The 20,189-nt window shown below is 40.2% G+C and overlaps 1 protein-coding gene and 1 pseudogene across 17 annotated transcripts in view; both read left to right on the forward strand.

Annotated features, from left to right (window-relative positions):
* The window catches only part of ENOX2 (ecto-NOX disulfide-thiol exchanger 2), a 273,360-nt gene that overhangs the window by 57,939 nt on the left and 195,232 nt on the right, over nt 1-20,189 (forward strand). The window contains exon 1 of one of the 17 annotated variants that reach the window (XM_074278308.1): nt 19,452-19,531. The exons of the other annotated variants lie outside the window; for them this stretch is intronic. The gene's annotated coding sequence lies outside the window, so the exon portion shown is untranslated. Of the gene's footprint in view, nt 1-19,451; nt 19,532-20,189 lie in introns of those variants that run through there. 17 annotated transcript variants of the gene reach the window in all.
* Nucleotides 10,200-12,374, forward strand: LOC141548753 (E3 ubiquitin-protein ligase Hakai pseudogene; annotated as a pseudogene).

The following is a 20,189-nucleotide window of genomic DNA, read 5'->3' on the forward strand; positions in this document are numbered from 1 at the left end:
CTCTAAGGTTTCTTCCTGCTTCAGATTTTGTGTCCCTCTCCAGCCCCAGGTTAAAATGCTGGGTTCTGCTCTTCCTCCCTCTTGAACTCTTTCTCTCCATCATTATTACTAAAGAGTGGGGCGTTGGCCAAATAAGGGGATGAAAGGACCCAGAGAACTGAGAAATAAGCATAGCTCTGATCCTGAGAAATTGTCTGTTAACTGTATTCTATCATTTGTCTGCCCTCCTTCCAAGATGGCAGTTTTGGTTATTAGTAGAGGTGATGAAGGTCTAAATTATAGAGGGGTTTCTGTGGAGGTAAAAATAAGGGAACCCAAGGTCACTTGGCCTTTTGGAAAGGAAGAAAATGTCAACTCCAAGCTGTTGGGTTTGTTTTTAAGGCCTTCAATACTGCAATGGCTCCCAGATAAATGGATGAAATGGATTTCTGTCCCCTTCCCTTTTTGTCACTAATGGAATCCTATTTTATTGGTAATAACATAAGAATAGTCAAACTGGGTAAGTACTTAGGATCCCTGCTGCTCATCATGTGACTCAACTGTGATCCATATGAGGGAACATTGTAGTTCTCTCTGAAATTATTCTCAGAAGGATAGCTATGTCCTTAGAGACGGGGGTGGGGGGTGGGAGGAAAGAATTTAATTTTCTTGCAATAATCTGTAGTGAATCTATTACCCACGGATTTATCTAAACCTTGTAGGGATCCTGTTATTGTTCCTATCTCTACCACCTTTGGAAATCTTGAGTTCTACATATTTACTCCCTGTTGTGTAAAGTAGTATTTATTTTTGAAGGGATGAAAATGACCTCTTTTAAATTTCTGGTACTGGGAATTTGGTGAACAGCTCTTTGTCACCCACTATCACTCAAATTACAGTCTTACAGATTTCAGTCCTGGCCTTCATACTTCCAGAAAAATAAGTCCTATTTTCTTTAGCTTCATTTGAGGAGAAAAGCTGATCTTCATGTCCACCTTCATCATAGTTGCTTTTCTAAGCACTTTCTCTAGCTCCATGCCATTATTATATCTTTCTTGAATATGATGATGACACTTCCCAAAAGCCTCACAGGCTAGCTCTGGATAGAATTTGTTTTCTTTTTTTTCTTTTTTTTTTTTACTTTCTTTTTTATAATTATAGCTTTTTATTTACAAGATATATGCTTGGGTAATTTTTCAGCATTGACAATTGCAAAATCTTTTGTTCCAACTTCTCCCCTCTTCCCCCCCACCCTTTCCCCTGATGGCAGGTTGACCAATACATGTTAAATATGTTAAAGTATAAGTTAAATACAATGTATGTATACTTGTCCATACAGTTATTTTTGCTGTACAAAAAGAATCGGACTTGGAAATAGTATATAATTAGCCTGTGAAGGAAATAAAAAATGCAGGTGGACAAAATTAGAGGGAATGGGAATTCTACGTAGTGGTTCATAGTTATCTCCCAGAGTTCTTTTGCTGGGTGTAGCAGGTTCAGTCCATTACTGCTCTATTGGAACTGATTTAGTTCATCTCATTGTTGAAGAAGGCCACGTCCATCAGAATTGATCATCATATAGTATTGTTGTTGAAGTATATGATGATCTCCTGGTTCTGCTCATTTCACTCAGCATCAGTTCCTGTAAGTCTCTCCAAGCCTTTGTGAAATCATCCTGTTGGTCATTTCTTACAGAACAATAATATTCATATACCACAATTTAGAATTTGTTTTCTTAATGATCACCTGGATCTTTGCAACTAGGAGAGGAGGAAATCAAAGAAAAAATTCATTGAAATTTCCTTAAGGTAATGTTTGAACAACTAGCAAAGAAATCTTAGCCATTTAGCCCCACCAAGGGATTTCCAGTATAGTGGGTGAGCCCCTTCTATTTATTCAATAAACATTTCACAAGCACCAACAATGTTGGGCACTTGCGATAATCTCATGGGATAAGACAGACCACTAGAGGAAGTTAGAGAAAAGCTTGTTTAGGAGTTTAAAGATTTTTTTAGTCTTTATTTCTCAACCTCCCTTTCAAAGCCCTTCAGTTCAGAGGCTGTCCTTCCCGGGATAGGCATTCTGGGCCTCAGGCTTGACATAATGATTCTGTGATGGAAGGTTTTCAACTCAGAGAAGAGCCCCACACTCCATTTGTTTCTTTCTTTCTTTTTTTTTTTTTCTGTTGAGAACAGGTAACGGTTTGGCCATCTGCCTCATGGTGCATTAAGACTTATGTGGTTCCTCAAAATAACTGGATTACATCCAACTGTAGCTCGTCTAAATGAGATTCAAGACCTCCAATTGAATCCAGCTTCAACAAGGGAGCAGTTAAAGGGAGTAGAAGTGCAGAGGTCATTCTTCCTTTGCAAACTGGATACCAGGAGAATGCTGATTTTAAAAATATGGGTTTTTACAGCAGCAGGGAACATGGGATCATTGAAAGTGTGGTACAATTTCCCAAATGCCATTTAATCCAATCTCGATCAGTTTTTAATTAATAGGTATTCATTAAGTACTTACTATGTGCCAATATTTTGCATCTTCTCCTAGTGAATTCTGGACTAAACTCTTCCTTTATCTTCAGGGTTTGTGTAAGTTTCATATATAAATATATGTATACACATACACATATAGGTATGTAAACATGTTTGACTATACATATATATATATGTATAATAATTTTAAAAGAAAACAGTTCATGCAATAAAATGGAGGCCTTTAAAAAGGGCAAGGGAATTGTAGCTGGGGTGCTACCCAGCAAGTGCTATGGTATCCCTCCCCCCCAAACACATATATACCCCAGGAGGCCGGCGAACAGGGTTAAACCTGTATAAGGTACCAAGACCAAGAGAATGAGGGAATGGGAATGTCTAGCAGTCACTTGAAAGTGCTCTGGGGCAAAATAACTTTGGACATGTATACATATATAATATTTAACTTATACTTTAACATATTTGACAGGTATTGGTCAACTTGTCATCTGGGGGAAGGAGGGGAAAAGTTGAAACAAAAGGTTTTGCAATTGTCAATGCTGGAAAATTATCCATGCATAAAATTTTTGTAAAAATTAATTAAATTAATTAATTAATTTTAAAAAAAGAAAGAAAGTGCTCTGGGGAAAGGTTAAGAGTAGTCACGGAAATTTCCAAATCACATCCACAACATGGGATCACTAAGTTTAAGACTCTAAATTGAGAAAAGAATAAAACTTAAGGAACCTAGAAGGACCACCCACATCAAGAAGCTAAAAGACAAGGAGGCAGAAAAAGATAGAGAAGGAAGAATAGACCCAGAAGAGATCTATGTTGTAGAAGCCTTACCCAGGGTGCCATTTACTTTTAGTTAAAGCAAGGCAAGCAAGGGGCAAGATTTCCTCCTTCACTTAACATGTTTAGTTTGACAACTCAGGGTCAGATATCAGAGATGGAATCAACAAAACTGTTTTAAGCCCTCTTGGAGGATCTATTTTTTTTAAAGGATCTATTTCTAAAGGCATGTCCTGAATAAAAATATTGTTTAATATGCTAGTATAACCCTCATTCTAGTCATTCTCTTGGTCTTGGTACCTTATACAGGTTTAACCCTGTTTGCCGGCCTCCTGGGGTATATATGTGTTTGGGGGGGAGGGATACCATAGCACTTGCTGGGTAGCACCCCAGCTACAATTCCCTTGCCCTTTTTAAAGGCCTCCATTTTATTGCATGAACTGTTTTCTTTTAAAATTATTATACATATATACATATATATATACATATATATATATATATGTATAGTCAAACATGTTTACATACCTATCTATATGTGTATGTGTATACGTATATTTATATAACCTCCTTCTTTCTCTTGATGGTGTTTCCATCTTTCCAGTTATCCACGCTCACAGTATCCAACTGATGGCAAATCCTGTCCTTCTCTCTCAGAAATATGTCCCATTTAGGTCTTTCTCCTTTCCCAGCAATTATACTTATTCAGATCCATATCTCTCTTTTTAAGAACATTAACATCTTGGGACAGCTAGGTGGTGCAGTAAATAGAGGACCTCAATAGAAGAGAATAGAGGACTCAAGAGGACCTGATTTCAAATCCCGTTGCAGACACTTAACACTTCCTGGCTGTTTGACCCACCCTGGGCAAGTCACTTGTCACTTAACTAACCCCTATTGCCTCAGCAAAAAGAAGAAGAAGAAGAAGAAGAAGAAGAAGAAGAAGAAGAAGAAGAAGAAGAAGAAGAAGAAGAAGAAGAAGAAGAAGAAGAAGAAGAAGAAGAAGAAGAAGAAGAAGAAGAAGAAGAAGAAGAAGAAGAAGAAGAAGAAGAAGAAGAAGAAGGAGGAAAGAAAGAAAATTAACATTTTCTTGATGTCCTTTTATTTTTTGCATCATGAACCCCTACAGTCAGCTATCACTGGTAACAGAAAAACAGTTAAAGCTAACCAACCCAATGACTATATCTGACAGTACATGCAGAGTTCTGCACCTAGGAAAAAGTGGGAGTGTAACATGCTCTCCTGGCAGTTACAATTGCTAGTCTGTCCTAGACCCACCAGAGTACCTTTGACCACTGTCCTTTGCAGTGTGAATTCTACCCGGCTCGCTTCCTCTGGGGCCTTCAAAGGTCTCTGGCCACAATCTCTTGAATCTATAGCTTAATAACCGGTAGCGCACTGAAGAACAGCCACGTGTAATCTTAAAAGCCTTTATTATACCTACTCACATAATGCCCCAACTGATGCCCTGACTTGTTGGTTCCCAAGTGAACACCTGGTCAGAAGACCCACGTGTTCACTACCAAAACCCTTACCTCTTTTGGCTATCCATCTTGGCTTGGCCACCCAGGCTAGGGAGCCAGGGTGAAGAGTGCCAGGTTAAAAAGAGTGACTGCTGCCTGCAGTGGGCTTACATAGGGCCTGTGAGGTCACACACACAGCCAATCAGCCAGAGAGTCACCCATTACGAAGCTATCTCAAAATGGACAGGATCCCACCTACAAGGCAGTCCTAATATCCACAGAAATTACTTCCGGGCCTCAATGATGCGCTGTGGCGCAGCCCATTTAAAGGGCCCTTACATGGGAGGTATATTTCCCCATCTTTTCTAGGTTCAAAATTAATCATACCATGCATACAACTTGGCTTCATTTAACTGTTTTAAAATTTATATTGTTATAGTTATGCATACTGTTCTACTGGCTCTGCTTTCTTTATTTTGTGTCAGTTCATAAAAAGGCTTCCCATATTTCTCTGAATTCTTCCTATCCATTTTTTTTTGTGCTGTGGCAATTGGGATTGAGTGACTTGCCCCCCAGGATCAGACAGCTAGGAAGTGTCTGAGGTCACATTTGAACTCAGGTCTTCATTTTTTATGGGATAATTTTATCCATCCTCTTTCCCTTCCCCTCCCCTTTGTCAACTGAGGATCTTTCTAAATACTTTACTGAGAAAATTGAGGCAATTTTCTCTAAGTTTCCTCTCCTGCTTTTCTAAGTTTTATAATAACTTTCTTGACATATATCCCTGTCCTTTTCTTTTTTACTTCACTATGAGATAAAGGTGTGGCCCTTCTTGCCAAGGCCAGCTCCAAAACATGCGCTCTTAGACTTGTCCCCTTCACTTTTCCGTTCCCCAATAGATTACCTCAACAATGATTTCTCTCCCCTCCCCAGTCTTTAATCTCTCCCTTTTGGCTCTTTCCCTCTTAGCGACAGATATTTCCAGGTCTTCCCAGTTGTAAAAACCTTTACTAGATTCTGCCATTCCTACTAGCTATCATCCTGTTAGACACCTCCCTCACACAGACATGTGGCTATGAAAATCTGTTCATTCTTATTGCCTCTCCTTCCCCACTTTATACTCTCTTCTCCACCTCCTTGCAAGCCATGCAGATTCTCCATGCAGAACTGAAATTAATCTCTCCAGAGTTCCCAATGATCTCTTAATAACCAAGCTCTTCATGAGCCCATTCCTCATTCTTTTTGACCTCTCTATAGCCTGGGACACTGTCGTTCCCCCTCCCCTCTGGAATATTTTCTTCTTTCTGGATTTTTGTGGTTTGGAGGCCCTCTCCTCTTTTTTACCTCTTTACGCTCTCTTATCATGACCCTGACAATATGTGTCCCTTTCATTTGCCCCAGATAGCCAGTCAGTTGCCAAATTTTGTTATTTTTATCTTCTGTCCAACAAACAGCTGCCTCAGACCTAACCGTGTCACTCCCTTGCTCGGTAAGCTCTAAGGACTTTATTTTACATTTATTTCTTGTGTTGGATCAGAAGTAGTTCACATAATGGCACAGATTTTGTCATATGACTTTAAGAAAACCAGATTTCCTTTTTGTGGGAACTCTTTATCAGCTTAGTTCACAGTCATTCTGTCCTTAATTATGTAACTTTCCATGAATTTTCAGGGCCAAAAAATTAATCTTCTTGTAGCCACCTTTTTGTGATGACCTTCACTCAGACTAGTCTTTGTTCAACTGACAAAGTCGATCTCAGGGCCGCAACTTGAAGCCTGGCCAGCTTAGTAGGTCTGCTGCATTGGCATGATCAGAGTAGCCTTCAGGCAATCATGAGGCCTTGGAGAAGGACAGATGTCAGTGGAGGTTTGTTGATTTGTTAGAATAAGAAAAACAATCAACACGGGGTGTTTTGAGTGCAAGTAATAGGTGGCTTTGCTAGAGTACTGAAACAGTTGGGGTTTTTCTCTTACCATCCTGTGTTTGTGACTTGAAGAAATTGGGTAAAGGTTGGGGAAGAACAACCTGCTGATAGAACCTGCTCAGTTCTACATCCACCAATCTCAAAGTAGAATTGATCATTCAGGAGAGAATTGCCCTGAGCTGGCCCTTTGGAAAGTCCATGACAACCCTTCTTCCTCAACTCCAGACCCATCTTATTGTCTTCTCCCTGCCCCCCCACCCCCCTCCCCCGACAACAAACAAGACTAAGCTCCTTGGACAGGGACAATGTCTCTTGCTTTGTGTACTTCCCTCCCTCAGTGCTACCTGGTTAGGCACATAGCAGGCATTCACTATTCCTTTCACTTGAAATGGCTGTCTTCCTCCCAGCCAGGTGTGTCACTGAACAGGCCACTTAACCTCTTAGCTTCTGTTTCTTCATCTGTAAAGTTGTAATAAAAGTAGCAGCTACTTCACAGGGTGGTCATGAGACTCCAATAAGCTGATGTCTATAAAGTACTTCACTAATTTTAAAGGTCTATATAAACGTTAGCCCTCATGAATAGCAGATCATGGTGGTTGTTATTAGAATCAGAAGAAGAGGTTCATGTTCAGACTGTTTCACTTAGTACCTATGTAACCTCGGGTAGATGAGTTTATTTCTCTTAGTAACCCCTAAAATGAGGAAGCTGGACTATGTTTTCTGAAGTTCCATCCTGCCCTGACATCGTTTTAGGGTCCCTGGCAGGGTTGATTTCTTGGACAAAAAATTGGACTGCTGCCAACTGCAGATAAAGAATTCAAAAGAGAGAGGAAGATTTGGGAAGCGAACAGCTGATTAAGAAAATAGTAGCTGAGAATGGGATTTGGTTTCCTTGACCATAGCTTTACATACAGGAATGGTGGGTCTAGAGACGGCGATGCGATGGACCTAAAAAAGTTTGGCAAAAAATACTTGCCTATCCTATTGTAATAAGAATAGTAGTAGTAGTAGTAGTAATAATAATAATAATAATAATAATAATAATAAACTAATGTTTATACATCTTTTAGGTTTTTGAAGGGCTTTACAAATATTCTTATTTGATTCTCACAACCGAGAAGTACATGCTACTATTTTTTCGTGTAGAAGAATAAATATAAATTTGTCTTTAGACTAGTTTTGGTTTACTGTAAACCCCCTGGGAGTTGCCTATTGGCCCTTCTGTACCTTGCCTAATGCCGCCCCCTCAAGTTCCAGCTTCCCCCACCCCACCCACATCCCTAGCCCTTAAAGAGGGGTATGGTAGGTTGGAGAACTTGCCTCCTTAGCTGAGGAGATTTGGCAAATAAATTTCTCAGAAAGCTGATATACACCTAAGGACAACCTGGGCTATGAACAGGATTTGGTCCATGCAGAAAATCTAAAAAGCTGATTTCTAGGCTACTGGCTTTCAGTTAGGAGGAAGTAGTGCCTTGCTCCTAGGGCCTCCTGGCAGGATTACCAGTTCAGGTTCTTTCCAAATTAGGGTTGCTGCCCAGGAAGACTGAGGCCCTGAGGACCCCCTCCAAAAAAGGCTCCCAAGATTCACTTTGTGTACACAACTGTTGGCCGTTGCTTTCCCAGAAAGCATTGGAATAGATTATGGATTCACTCAGTTGGAGGGGGGGTGGCGAGAAGAGAGGTTGGGAGAGAGGCAAGAATGGGGAAACTCTGGAAGTGACACTGATAGGATGAGCAGGAGGATCATTAAACCAAGAAAAAAAAATATATATATAATAATAATTATAGCATCTATCTATATGTATCTATCTATATGTATATATATATATATATATATATATATAGATGCTATAATTATTATTCCCATTTTACAAATGAGAGAATTGGGGCACAGAGAACTTAAGTGATTTGTATAGGGTCACATAGCTCAAAATGGATTTGAATTCACGTCTTCTTGTCTCTAGGTACAGCACCCTAGCTGCTGTCACTTGGCTCAAATGATAAAAATGTTATGGATTTTTTTTTTGCAAACTTTAGAGTACTAGATCCTGAATAGGTGGAATAGATTATAGAAGAAGTTGGGTTTAGATAGTGGAACAGAGTAGCCTTGTATGTTAACAAGATAGATTTGTGAAAGAAGCCTAGGAACTATTTGGGAGAAGCAAGGTAGAGAGGCAAGATCTGGGTAAGAATCAGTTGGAGGCAGAAACAGGAATATGCCATTGGTCTGGACATGTCACTGACCCAGCTATTCTAAGAAAAGGGTATATCAACAGCTACATATTTACAAAGTCATAAAATTGGTATTCATGTTTATAAAAAAGAGTTTGCCTATAAATTTACAAATCTAATCAAAAGATATTTAAACTGAAAGGGAAAAAGGAGAAAGAAAACTGCTTCCATATATCCATCAAGCTAGATAACACAGAAAGTAACTATAATTTGAAAGAAAAATATTTGTTGAAAGAAAAATATTCGTAGAAACACCCACAACTTCATAGGAGACAAAATAAGAAAGTGCAATAGAATCTCTAGTTTCAGATAGTTAGTTAGAAATGCACTTAGTCTGGATCAAAGTGAACTAAACTTTTTTTTTTGTCATCCTTTATTTTAAAATTCATTTTTAAAAATTCTGAGTTCCAAATTTTCTTTCTCCTTCCAATTCTAACTTTCCCCCACCTGCTGAGAAGGCAAACAATATGATATCAATTATACATATAAAGTCATTCAAAACATATTTCCATATTAACTATGTGGGGGGGGGAAAGCAAGAAAAATAAAGTAAGTGAAAATGTATGCTTTCGTCTGCACTCAGAAATTGGCACGAACTAGAGATTTTCACACTAGGGAGACATAGAATAGGATGTACAAGTGTACAAAGAATGGAATAGAGTATGATCATAAACTAGATCATGAAATTGATGGAATAGATGATAGAATAGGTTGGAGTTTGTGGAACAGAGTAACTTTGTATATTAAGAAGATTGATTTGTGAAGGAAGCCTTGGAGAAGCAAGGTAGAGAGGCTGCCAGATCTGGGTAAGGATTAATCGGAGGCAGAAACAGTGTTACAGTTGCCGTTGGTGTTACACTGCTGATCACTTAGACAGAAAACAAATGTAGGAGGAGTTTGGAAACATGTATCAAGGCTGGCATATAAAGTGGCAGGATTGTCTAGTAATCAAGGACTGTCATTAGTGGTAGTAATCTTTGAAAAATCATAGAAAATGGGAAAGGTACTGCAAAAGTAGAGGCCAAATGTTGTGATTTTCAAAAGTGGAAGATTGTGCAATTTGACAAATGTAGGATAGTGAGTGTGACGTTGATTCCTGGTAAAATGTATTATTAAAGACGTGGTTAGCAGACATGTTGAAACCAAAATGGGGATCCTTGTAATGTCACTAAGAACAGGCCAGGAGCAGGGTTACTGCAGATATGACAGGATGATGATCCTGAGCTGGAAGGGCAACTCTATCATTTTGCTGATGAGAAGACTGACTTAAACAAGCATTTTATTATTGCTTTCCTGCTTTTTTCAGTGTTGTGTGTTTGTGTGTGTGTGTGTGTGTGTGTGTGTGTGTGTGTGTGTGTGTGTGTGTGTGTGTGTGACAGCTGGGATTAAGTGACTTGCTCAGGATCACACAACTAAGTGTCTCAGCCCAGATTTGAACTCCGGACCTGATAACAGGGCCGGATGATTTATCCACTGTGCCACCTCGCTGCCGCTTTCCCACTCTTCTCACTAATAAAATGGAGAGATGTGGACTAGGTGGATTTATAGGCTGAATTGGCTCTCTCCCACCATAGAGAGCGGGTTGTTCTGTCTCCATGGTCTTCCTGCACCCAAAGTGCGCTCTGTTGACCTTTTATTTCTTTGTGCTCTCAATTTTCTTCTCTCTCATTTCCTACTGGTTCCAAACTGCGCTGAACTGCCAAGAGGCCCCAGCAAAAACCATTAGGTTCTGCAGATTGAGCTCACTTAGAATCACGGCATAGTTGGGATTACGGCGCATGCGCTGTGCCTCCGGTGGCTTGGGCGTTGCCGCCTTCCGCTCCCACAATGCACTTCGAGCTGAAGCGCGCCCCATACCGGATGAGTTTCAACCGTCGCTCCTTCAGCTGTCTTGGTTTTCAAAGACCAATCCTGATGAAGCCGGTCTCCAGAAAGACAAACAAAGATGAACTTGCCCCTGAAGTAACAAGGACTATGAATATTATGCCTTCCGACCCACAGCCTGGTGATGTACATAGATGTGATTATGATGAAGAAGAAAGGTATGACCATGGCAGGGCCGAACTATGGAGAAATCGGCTAACGTTTCCCGGAGCCGATTTTTGGGACTTTAAGATAAACATTTTAGGTGTAAAAGATGATACTCCGATCCATTTCTGTGACATGTGTGAATTACCTATTAAAATTTATGGGCGCTTAATACCATGCAAGCATGTTTTTTGCTACGGCTGTGCGATTTTGCTTCAGCAAAAGGCAGATAGCCTATGCCCAAACTGTAACAATCCTATTCAAAGAATTGACCAGTATACACTGGGTACTCTTTTCATGTGTGGTGTTGTTCAAGAGTGCAAGAGAACGTACTTATCTCAAAGGGACTTAGAGGCTCACATCAACTTCCGTCATTTGAGAAGTCTACCACCTGCTACTCCTCGGATGGAAAATATTCCTACTCCTGTTGTTCTACCAACCCCTGAGATTCTGGATCGGGGTTTACGGGAACTGAAAATAAGCCAGGTTCAGCCAGAGCAGCACATCAGAATGCCATCATCTCCTTTACTGCTTGAGCCCCGTACTCTGCGGCTGGAGAATTTTCGAGATCCTTCCAGGGAGTTCCCAGTGCCTCCACCTCTACCTGTAAGTTGTTGGGGGGAGCAGCAGGATCCCTATCAATTTTCAACAAAAAAGAATAACGATATGATTTTTCCTATTCAGAATGACTCAAATTCCCATGTCAGAGAAACACCACTTCCAGTTCCAGCGCGTTATTCTGACTATCAGGATAAACTAATGATTTCTCAGCCTAATCCTATTTTACCTTCATGGCAACTTTATGGATTCCCCCCACAAATGCCACATGTTCCTTCTTTTCCTCCTCCTCCTCTACCTCTTCCTCTACCTCCACCTCAAGCAACAAGATATCCAATGCAACTTCCTTCCCAGGCAACTGGTATGTCTTCTATTGGTTATAGCCAAGCTCCTCTTCCATCAGCGACCTCTGGTCCCCCACAAATTGCTCCATCCTTTGATTACATCACTGCCCCGATGCTGCCTTATGTAGATCATCTTTCACCAGGACAACTTCCTCTACCTCAACCTGTTGATATGCCCGTAAATGTCCCTGGGCTTCAGCACTATTATTCTGACTCTTGGCTGCCGCCTCCTGAAGACGAAGAAACTCTTGGACAATCATACATACAGCCATGGGAAATGGATCCTGATTTAGAACCTGAACCAAAAGGATTACAGCCAACCGGACCTCCTGGAGTACCTCGGCGGCGGCGGCGGAGGCGGCGGCGAATGCAGGGGCAGGGTCTACCCGAATACCCACTTCCTGGACTGAGCCATGATAATCAGGCAAGATTTGAACCATATCGCCGCCAGTGATTTAACTGTGAAGATATACTGGGGGTTGGGAGCTCAATAAATTGAAGATATAATGGAGTTCAAGGCTGAGACTTAATTGTAGATAAAATAGGAATTGGGGTGGGCCTGAAAATAAAATGGAAGTTGAGGCAGGGCTGAATTCTAAATAAAATGGGGTTGGGGATGGGACTGATGGGACTGAACTGAAGGTATCATGAGGGTTGGAGTGGGAAGGACCTTTATCTTTTTGATGTATTTTGAAAGAGGAGAAACTTCATCCAGAGTTCACTATGAAATTCTTCTAGGGTCTTTATCTTAAAATGTTTTTATGTTTTGACCTTGAGTACTATTCCTAGTGTGGTAAATTGCCCCAGAGTTGATAATTTTGTAATATTATTTTTTTGGGGGCAATTTAATATTATGCCACTTCCAGAAGTATTGCTTTTATTAATCCTATATTTAGTTCTTATAGTACATTATGTTAACCTTTGTAAATAATTTCCATTTCATTGTTTGTTGGAAAAAAAGAAGAAAAAAAGAAAAAAGGGGGAAAAAAAGAAAAAAGAAAAAAAAAATTTAAAACTTTTTAAAAAAGAAAAAAAAAAGGAGGAAAAAAAGAACTACTGGCCACCTGATGCAAAGAGTAGTCAGTAATGGTTCAGTGTTCATTTGAAAAGAGCTCATCAGTGGAGCAAGCCAGGAATCTTTTCTTGGGGCTTTTTTTAGTTATTTTTAAAAACATTTTAAACAATGATTTGAATATTAGATGCAGACAAAATACTTACCTGGTTTGCAGATAGTGTTTTTTCCTCACAAAGCAAAGAGCAAAAGTAAAGAAATTAGAAGTTAGAAACATCTTGACTGGCTAGACTATTAGGATGAATTTAATAAAACAAATTCTTGTAGGGATTCATCCAACATTTTCACTTAGGTTCAAAAATCAGCATGACACGTAGGAGATGTAAGAGGTGAAAGTAGACGTGAGTACAAACATCTGAGTGTTTCAGTAGACCAAAATCACCACCAGTATGAATTATCAGGATGACCAAGGCACCCCATCCCCCCAAAAATCTCCTGTGATTTGAGACTGCATTAAGACAGGCATGATATATATGAAAAAACTTCTTAAACTTTGGGTCGTGATCCATATGAAGTTCCATAACTGAATGTGACGGTGGTGAAATTATGAGTTATTATCAGCAAATGTTTGGTTTGTTATACAGATTTTATATATCTGTGTACTCAGGGTCACATAAAAATTTCTTGGTTGAAAAGGAGTCACAGGTGGAAAAAGCTTAAGAAGTCTTGGTGTATAGAATTAAGAAGGTTATGAGCCAGCTATCTGCTCCCCTCTCCGACGGTGAGGGCCTCATGTGGCCCACTTTCTCATGGCCCTCGCCTTCCCTGTAATGTGACAAATCAAAATACTTTTCCTTGACTACCACTTTCCTATAGATGTCATTTTTCCCTATTAGAACATTAAGTAATGGGCAGGGACTATTTTCAATTGGTATATAGTAAGGATACTATAGTAAGTATAGTAAGATGCTTTTAATTGATTGATCAACAAAATCATTTCTATGTATCCTGTGTTGAATACCATCCAAATGCTTTCCACCATCCGTCCCCTTCTTCCCCTGGTTCATGTATTTCCTTCCATGGATATACTTTATCAATAAATAGTGCTGCCCTACTCAACCAATGTTTTCCTGTCTCGTTTCTTTATACTCATTCAGAGCCTTATTATTATATTCGTGAATTTCTCTCCCACCAAGCCTCCGTCATATTAAACCTTCCCCCTTGCATTGGTGCTATTAAGTCTTCTTGCTTCTTGCTGAAACTTTGGGAATCTGTATAAAGCCATTTTTTATGGCTCTGGCTCTCAAGAATAGCATTTTCCTTGGAAATTTTCTCTCCTGTGAATTTCATGTGAACTCAAACCCCATGGGAATGGAATTGTGAAAGAGAATTGGGACCCTGGCTAATACTTTTCTTTTCATAAGTGTCAATAACAACTTTATTAATTGGTCCAGATTATTTGACACATAATTCAGATCTGCTTTCTACTTTCTTGTCCAGATTTTGTTGCTTTGCTTTAGATATAATGTATAGCAGCCATATTCAACCTGTATTGGATTATTTGCTGTGTAAGCAGTGGGGGGGAGGGAATGGAGGAAGGGTGGGAGAAAATTTAGAATACAAGGTTTTGCAAGGGGGTAGGTTAAAAACTATCTTTGAATGTATTTTGAAAACTAAAAAGCTATTGTTAATTTTAAAAGATTTTAAATGTATAGCAAGGGGCACTCAAATGGCACAGTGGATAGCATCACACCTGAAGTTAGGAGGACTTGAATTCAAATACAGCCTCAGACACTTTAACCCTGACTAGCTATGTGATCCTGGGCAGGTTACTTAACCCCAATTGCCTTTCAAACCTCCCCTGCCCCCAAACTAATGTATAGCAAACAGTGAGGGATGACAAAAAGGATTACAGAAGCAAAAACATTTTAAAAATGTGTGACATTTGGACTGAAACATAAGGTTAAGGAGAAGAAATCATATATTTGAAATTGAATTAATTGCAGAAACAAGATCCTGAACCATTGTTCTCCATATCCAAAGAATACTCTTTTAGGAAGAAAGAATTTCTTGTTGATTGATACGTGGAATAATTTCCTGACTGCCACAAGCCTTGCTAATATTTTAATGACTTTTAGCTTACTGGTTCAATACTGTTGCATTTTGAGGGTTTTTTCAAAGTTAAGGATAAAAATTAAACATTTATTCATTCAGAAGCATTTCCTAAGTGCCTCTTCTGGATTTAGCCCTGAGTCAGATTCAGGGATAAACAAACAAAACATTAGTTACTGTGCTATATGGATTAAATCCTTTTTATTATTATTATTATTATTATTATTATTAACTTTTTTTTTTTTAGCTGGGCTCACCACTTGATGCAGCAATCCAATAATATCCTTCATAATTCATTAAATCCTTTTATTATTATTATTATTATTATTATTATTAACTTCTTTTTAGCTGGGCTCACCACTTGATGCAGCAATCCAATAATATCCTTCATAATTCAGATTGATTTTTTTAAACTAGAAAACTTTTTTGTTGTAGGTAGAGCGGGATAGTTGAACGTATTTCAGATGTTTACAATTTTGTTAGTAGCAACCAAAGTATCAGAGACTGGAGGAAATTGTCCATAGGCCTTCTCTCCATCAGCCTGGATCAGCGTGTTAATCTTTCCATCCATAATGCAGATGAGAAGGTGCTATTGTCCTCAGTTTAGTGATCAAGCTCGTTTTTCTTGGGGGCATTTTGCTGAGCACATTTGGTCAAAGTCTTAATGACTTGTCTTGCCAGAAGGTAAGGGATGTCCAGATCATTTTGTGGCTTCCATACCACCTTCTTGGCCTTTGAGGCCTTGCACTTGGCTTCTGTCTTGGAGAATGGGGGACAACCATCTCCTTCTTTGCCTTCAATACCATCTTGGGGGGAGAAAAGCCAGATTGCTTTTTAATGGGCGCTTTGACAACTTATTATGGAGGCCTTGCCGGCTGTATCCCAATCCCAGCTAAGTGCCTCTAGCTAGTTGGTATTCCATCAGATAGATGCTGTCTGTTGTCCCCTTTCCCTACCATTTGCAAGTAGGCATTTGTGTTCTCCTTCTTGGGGAGAGGGGCTTGAGGACAGCAGTTGCTGTTGCTGCTTCTAAACAGCTTGTCCAGAATGGTTCGAGCCCTGATGTTCCGTGGATGCAACTGCTCCAGGGCAGCTAGCAGCAGTGGTGAGGCTGTTTATGCCAGCAGGCCTAAAAGAATTGATTTTGTTTGTTTTTATGATTTATTCTGCCTCTGGGGCACTTTCTAAGCCCTTTAATTTAGGACCTTGGTCTTAGGAAAAGGTATTGTGGGAAGAATTTAGACTTGACAGCTTCAAGCTGCCAGCTCCCTCTTCCATTCCCTCTAGTCCTGATGGGTAAAGGGGGAGCCTCTTTTTTTTTAAGTAGCTGCCAAGTTGGAAGTCTGATTCCTAAACAACGTAGTTTGATCACTTTTCATTGACCTTTCTATGGGGTTCCCTTGGTATTGGGGACCCGAGCTGTCATTTGAAGTGCAAGGGAATCTCTCAGTGCATTAATTGAGTGTAGTAGACAAAGCATGGGCCTGGTAAGATATGGCTTCCAATCCTATTTCTCCTATTTACTGGCTGTGTGACGCTGGGCCATGCTTTAAGTCAGTGCAGTGGACATTTGTCAGAGCACTTTCCATGTACATAAGCCTTCCTCCATCTAAGTCTCAGCTTCCTCATCTAGAAAATATAGGAGCTGGATAAGATGCTACCTCTAGTCCCTGCCAACTGTGACATTCTATGTTCTGTGTCTAGTAAGAAGTGCTTAATTCAAGTTTGAGGTCTCCGTGTTAGATATTATTTCTCATGGTATAGTCCTGATTCATATGCATCTTCTACTCTGGAATCTTCACTAGCTCCCTTTTACTTATGCTGTAGCTCACACCCCTTTGCCTGGCATTCAAAGCTTTCCACAATGCCCTGGTACCACTCTCCTGTCCCAATCTTATCCCCATTTTGTCTCCTTTGCCTTCTCCTTTGGTACCTGCCAAGCTAAATGGCTTTCATTCTTGCCAACTCCCAGCACTGGTTCAGTTTCATGTCTTTGTTCTCTCTGCTCCTTTACTATGCCGGGCACATCTTCGTTCCTGTTGTTTGTTACCCATCTTTTCAATCTTACCTTCTCCAGGACTCCTGCTGTGCAACCCGCCAGCCCTATGGCAGTGGGGTGTCCCTTCAGCTTCTCATAGCACCCGATTGCCATCTACCCTTTTTCCTAGAATCTTAAATGCCATAGTAATCTGTGCTTAGGATGTCTTATCTGCTTCTTAGGTGGTAAGTTCCAAGAGGGGAGGTACCAAATTTTAGTTAAATTTTGTTTCTCCTAGCACTTTAATGTATATACTATGGACACTTTAGAAGAACAGGGCTATTTATAGTGATTTATTTATTCATGGATTCAAAGACTATCAGGCTAGTCCCTTTTAGGTGAGTGTATTTACACAATTGAATCTGATTCCGATTGAGACACCAGTTTTTATAATCAGTTTGTTCTTTTATTGTTATTATTGGAAAGCTATTGCTTTTATGACCAAGAAAAAGAGATCCAGAGGGAGAACAGGTACCATTGTGTGGTTTTTTTTTCCATTTCTAGTTAAGCAAAAAAAAAAATTAAGAGGGTGGGGTGAGAGCTTGGGATTTTTAGCCTACGAGACTGTAAGAGGCATCCACCTTTGGTTTTCTCAGCTCAAAAGCTGACTTTGAGTCATAACTCTAAAGCTGCAAGGGACTAAAAGGATCATCTAATCTGGGCTCTCTTATTTTATGAAGAAACTAAGTGCCAGAAAGGTAAAGTGATTTGCCCAACAGCACATATAGAATCATCAATCTAGAGTTGGAAGGGGCCTCTGAGCCCATCTAACCCAACTGCCTCATTTTACAGAGAGGGAAACTAAGGCCCAGGGAGGGGAAATGACCTGGACGTGTCACACAATCAGTATCAGAGGTAAGATCTGAACCGAGGTTCTCCGACTCCATATCCCTTACTTCCCAACCTTGAATTTTAACAACAACCTGAAATTAGAAATTTGAAATAACTCGGTCGAGTGATTTTTATCTTCTTGGCCATTTTTGTTTTGGCCATTATAATATAAGACTGTAGTTTGCACTTACATCGTCAATCAATAAACATTTATTGATTTATACGTTCACTCTTTGTAGCTAAAAGCCTGACAGCCTCTGATCTAGCTATAAGCGGTTCCTTATTTAGGATGTAAGCCTGTTGATGTAAAGTAGTAACTTCAGGAAGATGTGTGTCTGTACAGAGAGACCAGAAGAATAGACAACTTTGGGTTTTCCCCCCTCTGGGCTTTCTCTCTTCTGACCTTGCTTCGGGATCATCCAATAGCCATCACTGTGCTAATGCAGTAAATTGACAATTCAGCTCTGAATGTGAAGCACATCTGTCACAAATGGAATTACTGCCTTTGCAGGAGAATAATGCATTATTATAGGGGGAATTAAAAAAATACTCTATTATGGGTATAAGCTTCCAGTTCCACATACAACTCAGAATTGTGTGCTATACATTAATATACATAGAAGTTCAAGGACAAACTCAGGGGTTCTTTAGAAGAACAGGGCTATTTATAGTTATTTATTTATTCATGGATTCAAAGACTATCAGGCTGGTCCCTTTTAGGTGAGTGAGTGTGTGTGTGTGTGTGTGTGTGTGTGTGTGTGTGTGTGTGTGTGTTAGGGGAGAAATCTGATTCTGCCTCAAACTGTAGAATAAACTCCACCTCCCTTGGAGCATTCCCCCACAGATTCAGGCCCACAATAAAAGTATGTTTGATGTGACCTTGAAGAACAAACCAGAGAGATAGTGGGGTAGAGTGGTAAGAGCATTAAATTAAGAGTTTGAGGAGCTAGATATAAATCGCAGCTTGTGATACTAGCTATATGCCACTTCCCTTTCCTGTGCCTCAGTTTTCCCAGCTGCCCTAAAATGAGGATATTGAACTTGATGTGCTCCAAGTTTCTTCCCACCTTGAAACCTGTGGCCTGAAAGTACTGGGAAAAAGAGGGAGCTTTTGGAGGCTAAAGTGGTAAGGGTATGCCAGTTCCTTCTTTTTGGAAGCAAAAGCTTTTCTGCATTCACTGGGGAGCATAACAGCATATTTGATTTCCACCCGCTACTCCCTGCCAAAGATTCTACCTAAATAACCTTAATTAATTTTCTTCTTTCTTAACCTTTTCCTTAATGTTTTTGTCAGAATTTATATAGGGAAGAATGGATGGGAGGAAGGTCTTTGCTTCTCTCTCAATGCTCAGTGGAGTGGCTCCTGGACTCCCCTCCTCACGTGCAACATGGGGATGTACCGCTCCTCAGGGTCACTGAGATAGCTGTGGCCTTGTTTTAGGCACATAGATTATTCCGTGCCAGAGTTTCATATTGGGAACTTTCTCAGCAGAGGAAAAAAAGGGGCTGTCTTTGCTGAGAGAAGCTTTGTCTTCCTTATCAATCAAAGATGTTGGAAGCTGGGAATTGTTCTCTTAGACCATCTGCTTCCTTCCCCAGGGCCCAGTTCAGGGTCGGCCCTCCTACTAGGCTTTCCCCTGGGCTGTTTAGTTGGCGACGTTGCCTTTGAAGCTTCTGCAGCATTTCAGAAACTACTTCTTGCCTCTTCTTCTGGTCCAGGGACTGCCAGCTCGCTACCGGGAAGGTATTTATGAAATTTCCCTTGTCGAATTTCTGTCTTCTTTCAACCTAAAACTTCGAGGACGCTCTGATGTTACCTTTCTCTTCGTGATTGTTTAGTCACCTTCAGATAATGTGGAATAACTAGGGTCTAGCCTCACTAAGCTATACCAGTATGATCTTGGACTAAATAGCAAGGCTGCACTTGGGATCATGAAGAACTGGTTCTGACACCCATTCTAAGTAACTTATTTACCTGTCGGTGACCCTGAACAATCTTGTAACCTCTGTTGGCGAACAAGATTGCCTTCCACCCAGCGGTTGTGAGACTCAAACGAGATAATGCTGTGTAAAGCACTATACAGGCTGTTCCAGAAGTTGTAGTGAAGTTTAATGCTTTAATCGCTTGAAATTACACAATCTTTTGGATCACTCTGTATAGGTGTTAGCTATTTTTTATTACACTTATTGCTCTCTCTGGGCCTTAAGAAATTGCAATTGCCAAGTTTTCCCATTAAGTTTCCTCACTACAAGTCTGAGCTCTCACATTTCTGTACCTTTGCTCAGTTGTTTCCCATTACTATCCTACCTCCAACTCCTCAGCCCTCTCTTCACCCCCCTTCTCATGGAGTTCTTGTACTCATCCTTTAAATCCCAACTCAACTGTTTCTCTTCTTCTGTGA

Source organism: Sminthopsis crassicaudata, chromosome X, assembly GCF_048593235.1.
Source record: "Sminthopsis crassicaudata isolate SCR6 chromosome X, ASM4859323v1, whole genome shotgun sequence".
Lineage (NCBI taxonomy): Eukaryota > Metazoa > Chordata > Mammalia > Dasyuromorphia > Dasyuridae > Sminthopsis > Sminthopsis crassicaudata.